Raw genomic sequence first — 10,891 nt, forward strand, 5'->3', positions numbered from 1 at the left:
ACATAGTAAAAGCAGCGGAAAAATTCTATACTGACCTGTACAGTGCCCAAAACAGCCAAGCTACTTTCATTCGAAATAGTGATGAACCGGATAGAGAGGCTCCTTCTATAACTAGCGATGAAGTTAGAAGGGCCTTGAAAGACATGACCAGGGGAAAAGCTGCTGGACAAGATGGAATAACAGTAGTTTTAATCAAAGATGGAGTAGATATTATGCTTGAAAAGCTTGCGGCCCTTTATACGCAATGCCTCACAACTTCAAGTGTACCAGAGAGCTGGAAGAACGCCAACATTATACATATCCAAAAGAAGGAAGACGTTAAAGAATTAAAGAATTACAGACCCATTAGATTGCTTTGAGTATTGTATAAAATATTCACCAAGATAATTTCCAATAGAATCAGGGCAACACTTGAGTTCAGCCAACCAAGAGAACAGGCTGGCTTCAGGAAGGGATATTCTACAATGGATCATATCCATGTCATCAATCAGGTATTTGAGAAATCTGCGGAGTGAAATCAACCTCTCTGTATGGCTTTCATATATTATGAAAAGGCATTTGGTTCAGTAGAGATACCAGCAGTAATAGAGGCATTGCGTAATCAAGGGGTACAGGAGGCATACGTGAATATCTTAGCAAATATCTACAAGGATTCCACAGCTACCTTGGTTCTCTACAAGAAAAGCAGAAAGATACCTATCAAGAAAGGGGTGAGGCAAGGAGACACAATCTCTCCAATGCTATTCACTGCATGCTTAGAAGAAGTATTCAAGCTCTTAGACTGGCAAGGCTTATGAGTGAGTATCAACGGCGAATATCTACGCAACCTTTGGCTTGCAGATGACATTGTCCTATTCAGTAACAATGGAGATGAATTACAACAAATGATTGAGGACCTCAATCGAGAAAGCGTAAGAATTAGGTTGACGATGAATATGCAGAAGACAAAGATAATGTTCAATAGCCTGGCAAGGGAACAAGAATTCAGGATCGCCAGTCAGCCTCTAGAGTCTGTAAAGGAGTACGTTTATCTAGGTTAATTACTCACAGGGGACCCTGATCATGAGAAAGAAATTTGCAGAAGAATAAAATTGGGTTTGAGTGCATACGGCAGGCATTGCCAAATCCTGACTGGGAGCTTACCACTGTCATTGAACAGAAAAGTGTACAATCATTGCATTCTACCGGTGCTAACATATGGGGCAGAAACTTGGAGGTTAACAAAGAAGCTCGAGAACAAGTTAAGGACCGCACAAAGAGCGATGGAACGAAAAATCTTAGGACTAACATTAAGAGACAGGAAGAGAGCGGTGTGGATCAGAGAACAAACGGGGATAGCCGATATTCTAGTTGACATTAAGCAGAAGAAATGGAGCTGGGCAGGCCATGTAATGCGTAGGATGGATAACCGGTGGACCATTAGGGTTACAGAATGGATACCAAGAGAAGGGAAGCGCAGTCGAGGACGGCAGAAAACCAGGTGGGACGATGAAGTTAGGAAATTTGCAGGCGCAAGTTGGAGTACGCTAGCGCAAGACAGGGGTAATTGGATATCGCAGGGAGAGACCTTCGTCCTGCAGTGGACTTAAATATAGGGTGATGATGATGAGCCTCTGATTGTTATACCGCCCTGTTTGCCCTACGTAGAAATGGCCACAGCTAAAGGGAACTTTATATACCACACCCATACGACAGTCCGTAAAACTGTTGTTCTGGATGTGCCTCACTCGACAAGTATCTGTTGTTTTTTTGCCTTTCACGTGCTCCTTCTTTCTCTGCACGGTAGCGCATATCTTACCTAGCTTATTGAGAGCAGTAAAAACAACATTAACACCGTATCTACTCGCAACTTTCTTAAGCCTGTGCGATATTGAATGAATGTAAGGAATAGCCACGACTCTTTTCTTGCTATTACTGCTTTCGATAATCACGTCCATCCGCCGCGAAATCGACTTCTTTAGGCGTTCAGCTACAGTGGCCACTGCGACGCTTGGATAACCTGCTTCTAATAGACGCCGGATTTGTGCATTAAATCTGGCGCTCATTTTGTGCATATACGATCAGGTGAGAGAAGACTTAAGGCACGACATGGCAATTCTGTTTTTTTGCTACTTTGGACGCCTTACCTTTTTTGCATTATGAATCCTTACCAACTAGCTCAGCGTTCTGTCGTTCTGAATTCTCGTGATGGCTACGTTCTCACCGACGTTGATCGCCAGTAACTATTGAAATGAGCTTTCGCTTTCTCTAAGCTTATCGGGAACGTTAGTTGTAAGTGCATAACACATCCAATTTCTCAGATAATTCTGCTATTCCGGCGCCTGTAGGCCTAACAAGACGCGCTCGCTACGGTGGCTAGATGGGTAGGTGTGCCGACCGGAGTAGTTAACTGCTTTTCCGCATCATGATAATAAGTAGCATCATTTATTTTATGAAAATAATACAAATTCAATAACCGGTCAGCCCAAGCCATGAAGCCTTGTCGGGCTGTACCCGGCAGTCAGCGACAAGTACTAGAAAATAAAGCAAGGTTAGCAAGCTATAAACTGAAGCAAGCTACAAAACAAAAAGCAAATTACAACACAAAAAGGAGGCTACAACACAAAGGCAGAGTACCAAAGGAAAAAAAAACCCACTAAGGAGCAAAAACAAGCTATAAAAAATAAAGTAAGATAGACAAGGATACACACCAGTCTAGACCAAACGAAACTATTCGAAGCTATGGTACGGGCTCTGTGACAACTAAACAGAAGAAAAATTGGTTTTGAGGTACAGTTTGAGTGTCCGTTTTGATGAAATAGAGTACAGTTCAGTGGGTAAAGAATTAAATACATTAGGAACATAATATTTTCTGGTATAACAACCAAAACGGGTATAACACCACGGGGTAGTGAACTTATTATGGTGTCTCAGTGGTCTGACAGGAATCAAAGGAAAAAGAAAATCACTGTTCGAAAAATGTTTTATCACCACAGTTCGAAAATATAGTGCGTCAAATGAGGGCAACTGTAAAAAGGAAAATAAATTATTATTAGGGGGAATGGTGTCATTGTATGAAAAATTTGAAAAACAGATTTCAGAATAGAATTCAATTTTGCGCGCCATGTAAATGAACAGTGATAAAATATGGTAATTCCGTATATCTAAGATAGCTGTACACAGGTGCGTGAACAATGATTTTCCGGACAGAAAACGGGTACAGGTATCCCGAGTTATACAGAACACCAGATACTGCACGAAGCTTTTTGCTAATACCTGTAAAATGAGTGTTCCAAGTCATATCAGAATCAAGCATGATGCCTAAATATTTTACATTAGTTGAGAACTCTAATGGTATGCATTTGCAGTTTATACAACTCGAGTCGTGAACAAAAAATGGCACAAGACGATCAATTTTTTTATGGGCATTATGAAAGCAAACTAGTTTAGTCTTCTGTCTATTAATTACAATTCCGTTACTTCTACACCAGTCCATTACAGACGTGGCATCTGCTTGAAGGTTATAAACGCACTTATTAAATGATGCTTCAGTTGACAGAAGGACAGTGTCGTCGGCGTACTGGAATATCCGGCATTTTGATACAAATTGAGGCAAATCACTCCCGTACAGGTTAAATAAAAGTGGAGATAAAACAGACCCCTGGGGAACACCCGATTTTAACATTCTTTTCGTACTGGAATAGTCACCTATGCGCACTACCTGAGAGCAGTTACTAAAATAACTAGACAATACATGTATAAATGGACCCCTGAAACCAATTCTTTCTATCTTATCAAGAAGTAATGTGTGAATAACAGAATCAAACGTTTTTACTTGCATCTAAAAAAAGAGCGCATACGAATTTGCTATTATCAAAAGCCGAATAGATAGTGTCCGCAAATTCTTCTAGTAGGGAAATAGTGCTTTTTCCTGGATGAAACCAAATTGTGCTTGTGAGAGAACATTATTTTTATTTAGGAAATTGCTCATCGTTACGAGAAGGTGTTTTAGGGGCGAAGCTCCTTATAGCGGCACCCGTTCCGTCCCCGTCGTATAAGTAGTAGTAGTGTGTAACCAGTCTGAGAAAAATGAGAAAAAAATTCCGAAGTTGTGTCCGTAGCGCGGAATCGAACCAGGGACCCCTCGCTTCCGAGCGCGCAGCGTTAGCCCACTACGCCACGAAGCGGACATGGACAAACGCACCACGATGGCTATAAATACCCAACATTAACGAAAGGCCGCGTTTCTAGCGCGTTTCTAACGCGTTTGTGCTAGCGCGTTACGGCCCGTGTAAGAAGCTGGTGTAAGACGCTGTGGCCTCTCCACCTTACCTTCAACGCGTTTCGAACGCGTTGCCCAAAGCGGTGGCAAGTCAAGTTCAAGTCGAGGAGCGTTTATGAATACGGGGGGTATACTCTCTCAGCAGTCATGTGATGGCGTCGGCAAACGCGGTGCACGTTCCGGCATGTGTAAATGGCTGCGTAAGACGCTGTGGCCGCTCCTCCTTACTAGAGAGTACTGCACGTTTCTAACGCGTTTGTGCTAGCGTCCCCTTAAGCGGGAGATCCGATGATTCCCTCCGGAGCTTCGCCCACTCATCATCATTCACCTCGTGGATCTGCTGTCATTTTTTTTTCAATTATTTGACTGATTGCAGGCAGAATGGAAATTGGTCTATAGTTCTCTACTTTGCTATGAGAACCGCTCTTATAAAGCGGTTTGACCACAGCCACATTTAAATCATCGAGAATAACACAATGATCCACATACCATTAATAATGAAGAGAAGGACTGATTCAAGCACAGAAAAATTACGTTGAATATCATGTGTGGAGATAGCGTCTATACCAGGTGGTTTTTTTAGGTCGAAAGCTAAACACGATGCTGTGCAAGTCCCCTGCAGTAACCGGTGGCAGGAATGCCGATCGTACAGTATTAGGAACAGCACGAGACACATCTGGAGCGAAAGGCTGAAGATGTGAGGACGCTTTAGTAAAAAAGTAATTAAATTCTAGAACGGCTAACTTGTGGTTGCTAAAATGTTTTGCGAATACATCTTCTAGAGGTTGGTTGGTGTTTCATCCAAATACTTCATTAATAGATGACCATGCGTTAATGGGGGAGTATTTGCTTTCATGAAAGGCCTTAGTATAATACTGCCGCCTTGCCGATCGAATAACAGCAGGAGTGGCGCTGCGGTCAGAAGTCTGTCGCGAAGCGCGCGTCGTCTGCTACTGAATGTGTTGTTATTGCGCGCCTGTTATATTTAAAATAATTGGTTTTCACAATAAAACTGAAAGAAAGTGGTTGAATTATGTTGAGAGAGTGCATAACAGTACGATTTTTCTTGGTGCAATGAGTAATATTGACGCGAAAAAGTTGGCACGTGAGGACACTGGCCCCTTGAGGCGAGAACGACGAAGTTCGTGGTTGCGCGCGCGCTCTCCGAGGTCCAGCCATTGCTAAAGGCTGACGTGTTTTTTGTCCATCTGTTGCTGGTCAACTATTCTAGCTGTACTAGCTGGGTGACATTTCTGGTGGAAGTGCTGGGTGCGGTCGATGTTAAGGCCTCTGGAGCGTACCCCAGACGTAAGCCCGACGAGTAGTTTGGCCGAGCTTACCCCTGTGCACGTACGTACCAGCCGACGTCTCCAGGGACTCCAGCCACAGCACGGTCTGCTACCCGAATGAAGTAGAGTGACGAACCAACCACCTCTTGCCGCTAGTGTAGCATCGCACGTGTTCGTCAATCAGACCCGGACGCCGAATCCGTTCCACGGGAGTGCTTCAGAGGACGCCGACGACTGGCTTGACCATTTTGACCGGGTCGCCAACCTCAACGACTGGACCCACGAGCCTAAGCTACGCTACGTGTACTTAGCTCTTGAAGATTCCGCGAAAATATGGTTTGAGAATCACGAGGCGACACTGACGTCATAGGAAGAATTTCGTTGGCAGTTCCTCAATGCCTTCGCTAGGGCGGACAGGAAGGAGAGGGCGAAGTTAGCAATAAAGGCGAGAATTCAAGGCCCGAATGAGCGAGTGACGGCGTACGTAGAAGACATGAATCGGCTCTTCAGACGTGCGGACCCTTTTATGACTGAAGCAAGGAAGGTGCTCTACCTAATGCGCGGCGTCAGAGAGGAAATCTTTGCTGGCCTCATTCGAAATCCGCCGACGACACTTGCAGAGTTCCATGACGAAGCCACTACCATGAAAAGGCCCTTCAACAGTGGGCCAGTTAATGCAACCGCGGCGCCGTGGTTTCAAGGGAGCTCTCTGCCGTTACCCTTGGAAACGACATCGGCGCCTTGCGAGAACTCATCAGGGCTGTCATCAAGGAGGAACTGCAGAAGATGCAGACGACAGCTGCCCCTGTGGGACAACTTTCCATTGCGGAAATGGTGCGCGCCCAGGTCCCACAGGCCGTCCATGTTCCTGGACAGTGCGAGACACCACAGCAGGGACCGTGTGCTCAAATGAGTTACGCTGAAGCAGTACGCCGTCCACCCCCCTCAAGTGCGTACAGCGTGGTACACCCCGCTCAGCAAATGGACGTAAGCTTCAGGCCTCGCAGCCCACCGCACATCGCCGAAGAACTAGGAATAGCGACATCTGGCACACCGCAGACTACAAGCCCCTTTGTTATGATTGTGGCGAAGTCGGGCACATCTACAGAATGTGTCCTTATCGTCATGTGGGGCTCCGTGGGTTCTCGCTGAATGCACGTCGTCCACGACCTCGTGAGCGGCCGCCGGAAATATAGTTTCGTCGCGAATCGTCGCAATGTTGATCAACGATGGCTCGAGCCCCGTTCGTCGTCTCCTGCTCGTTACAGGTCACCATCACCAAGCCAAGCATTCTCTCGCGGCGCTCTCAGACACTGCTCGCCTAGCCTGGCGGGTCGGGAAAAACTGAGTTCAGCGACCTCCGGAGGTGAGGCCGTTGACATCGACTGTGCGCAAGATCCTCCAATACGACGACAACGACGACAACAGAACGACGCAGACGTACAGAGGCAGTGAAACACCGTACGAGAGGTAGTAACGTCGAACATTCCCCTCACCGTAGACGACGAAGAAATAACGGCGTTAATCGGCACTGGAGCGGACACCTCTGTTATGAGCATGTACCTTGCTTGCAAGCTGAAGAAAGTTTCTACCGAGTGGACTGGGACGCAGATTCGCACTGCAGGAGGCCATCTGCTAACCCCGGTAGGAAGATGCACAGCGCGAGTTAGCATTCGTGGGTTTACGTACCTCGGAGATTTCGTTATCCTCCCAAGCTGTTCGAGGGACCTAATTCTGGGAATGGACTTTCTGCAGGCTAATGGAGGCGGGATTAACTTACAAAAGTCGCTGGTAACGTTTTCAACGGCGCAGGCCTTAGCAGGGAGCAGCACTGACGACACGTATGTCAACGCCTTGAGGATTGTCGACGAGATCACGGTGCCGCCAAGGAGCATTGTATTGACCCTCGTAACCTGCGACGCATTCGACGACTATGAGGGTATTGCCGAGGCAAATATCCCGCTGCTGATCGAAATACACATCTGCATCGCCCGGGGTATTATTCGAATACAGAATAAGTGCTCTCAAGTTTTGTTGACAAACTTCAGCCATGAGTATCAGCATGTCCCTCAAGGTACTGCTGTAGCGTTCCTGAACGACATTGCTGGCTTCTCCGACGTCGGCACATTACAAGTGATTTCACCGGATGCAACAACTCACGCCAGCTTGAGTACCCGCGTCCGCATTAATGCTGACTTAGCAGATGTACAGAAGGATCAGCTGCTGGGCCTAGTGACAGAATTCTCTGGCTGTTTTTTCCACAGAAGTCCAGCGCACCTCCATTACACAACGCCGCATAGTTGCCGAGGGGTCGGCGCGGCCTGTCCGTCAGCATCCGTACCGCGTGTCACCTATGGAGCGGGAGGCGATTAAGCGTCAAGTTCAAGAAATGCTAAATGATGACGTCATCCAGCCGTCGACAAGTCCGTGAGCATCGCCTGTCATGCAAGTAAAAAATGTCACAGTTTCGCCCTAAGGGCGGAGCAATGAATGTGATAGCAACACAGCAATGTCATACGAAGTAAGGTGAGCGGCTTTGGTAGCAATATGAATTGTAGTAAACATGAGCTGATTAACTAAGCAGGTGTGCTGCGGCGTAAGTAGACCGACATGAAGAGAGACTCGATGACCACGAGAAGGCGCGTGTGAAACGGTGGTGTTGATGAGAAGCGCTTCCCGTGGGCAGCGCGCGTGCGAAGGGACACACCTGTAGCGCTGCACTGCCGATCCGGGCAGCATTGCATGTGCAGCGTGCGTTGGAAAATGTGGTCCGACTATTACTGACTATTACTAACTGAATGAACAAGCGTGGTGTGAGCGCGCACAAACAAACATGAATAGATCACACTGAATGACTGCAGACAACGACTGTCAAAACGCTGGCAGCAAGCGCATATATACGGCGCAGCAGCGGGCGAAGGTACGTGCGGTCTATCGCTTCAACAGAAACTTAGAGGCGAACGCACAGTGCATAAAGGTCAGAGCCGTGTGGAGATAAGAGACGGTGCGGCGAGCGACGAGCGCGGTTGTTGGCAGAGGAAAAGTGCGCCCCCCCCACCCCCCGCTCCCTCCGGCGCTGGCTTCCCGCTTCCTTGCTTGCGCGTGGGAGAGATAAGAGACCGTGCGCTTGAGCGACGAGCGCGGTTGTTGGCACAGTAGAAGTGCCCCCCCCCCCGCTCCCTCCGGCGCTGGCTTCCCGCTTTCTTGCTTGCGCGTGGGAGATTGAGTGCGGTTCGCTCTCCGTGATAGCGCGCGTCCCAGCACGCTTCCGCTCGGGCATACGGTGCGCGGTGAAGATTTTATCTATACCGAACCTCACGGCGACGGCGACGACGACGGCGACGGCTACGGCGACGACGACGCCGACGGCAGAAATCCGGTTGAAGTGTCCATATAATTGCTATCGCAATAAAAAGATAGACAACACACTCCGCTTCTGCGTTGACTACAGACGGCTTAACCGAGTCACAAACGCGACGTTTACACCACTGCCACGGATCGATGACGCTTTGAAGCGTCTGCGTCATGCTGAGTCTTTACGTCGTTAGACCTAAAGTCAGGGTACTGGCAAATCAAAGTGGACGAGCGTGACCGTGAAAAAACCGACTTCGTGACCCCCGACGGGCTATACGAACTTAAGGCCTGTACACGCTCGAGCCGCTCATCGCCGCAAGCCGCACCGCCCTCGCGCGTCCGCTTAATATGGCCGCTCTGACGTCATGAGAGGCGGTCGTGAACTTTTTCCAGTATGCAGCATGTATGCGGCGACCGCACAAACATGGCGCTGGTTCGAAGCGAAGCAAAGCGCGAGGCCTAGGTGCCTAGGCTGCTGTGGCAGTTTTTTTTTTGCCGTTTTTGTGTTTTTGTGGGATCATTGCAAGAGTTATCGAGCACTCGCGGAGATAGTCGTCGAACGCAGCAATCCGATGTACCCAGCCTGACCTCTTCAGCGCGTGCGATCGTCAACGGCAACAGATGGAAATGTGTTGTGTTTACGCGAGCGTCGGAAGCAATGAAACCGGCGATTTCGTGTGTGTTGGGCCGTATTTCGCTTGTGCAGTACCAGCAGTACAAACGCTAAGGCCATCACATACACGCGCATTCTAAGCATGACACATGCATTCAGTACGCGCCAGAACGAAAATAGTGCGGTCGCCCATCTCAGCGTTTGGCGTACCTAGGTGTTGTGTGTGCGCGCTTCATCGCTGCGAAGCTCATACGTGTATGTGCATTGTGCAGTGCTGGTTTGTGTTTAAGAAGTGACCATAATGACCTGTAGCGATTAGCTTTATTGTCGCGTCACCGCAGCCATTCGTAATGTGCTGTTTGTGCCTTGCTCATGTGAGCTGTTTTGGCGGCTGCGATGCGCCTTGGTGACCGCGAACACGTACAGAGCGTTTGATGTGCTGGGGTTCTTACTGTACGAGGTGAAGGCTACTCTTATGTATACGTTCAATGTGTCGCAGTGGTGCTAGGCGTATAAGTATTCGTTTTATGCGAATATGCATATGCTCTGAAGTGAACCGTGCATACAGAACGGCTTGTACAGAACATTAGACCCAAAATTCAAGGATGCCAAAACCAAAATTCAAGGGGGCGGAAACTAACCGTACTTGTACACATACATTGAAAAATAATGAAACCTCCTTCTCCTGGCCGAAGCAGCTAAGCAGCTGCTGAGATGAATACACACTACAAGCTCTTTAGGGTCCTTTTATGCAAGTGCTCTGAAGTAAACAGTGCAGAAGCACTGCTGGTCGTTTGTGCTCTTTGCATCTCAGTTGGGTTTATATCAAACCAGCTTTCCTTCCTTTGTACACGTGTTGTTTGTTTCCAGTGTTGTCACTGCACATTCTACTGTTTACGAAGAGGGGAGGCTAGGGAACAGCTTAAAAGTTAAATCACTGCTCCACGTATTGCAATTATTAATTTTGTGCTAGGTGTCATGTGCTGTAATGTAAACAATGCAAATGTGCCGAATGCTATTTTTTGCGGATATGACGGCACTGCAACGCACCTTCTCTGCCACTGCCCAACCTTTCATGCTGAACAATGTGCTTTGCAAATTAACTCCATCTCAGTAGTTCCTTGCAGCACTGGGGCAGCGGCATGGCTTCTTAGCCAATCAGGAAGGCTCAAGATGTGTTCATCCGCGCTGCGTCAGCTGCTCAGCGTCTGCTTGCCATCCTTTCGATACATCAGCCATGTTGGAGCAGTGAGCAACAATATTTCTACGTTGTAACTAACGGCTGCGTTTCCATGATTGCTACTGTTGGGCTTCGCTTCTCGACACGCTATCTGATCAGTTCAATACAGCCTCCTAGCCATTTTAGTAAAAGTT

The sequence above is a fragment of the Dermacentor silvarum genome, chromosome 4 (assembly GCF_013339745.2).
Source record: "Dermacentor silvarum isolate Dsil-2018 chromosome 4, BIME_Dsil_1.4, whole genome shotgun sequence".
NCBI classification, from domain to species: domain Eukaryota; kingdom Metazoa; phylum Arthropoda; class Arachnida; order Ixodida; family Ixodidae; genus Dermacentor; species Dermacentor silvarum.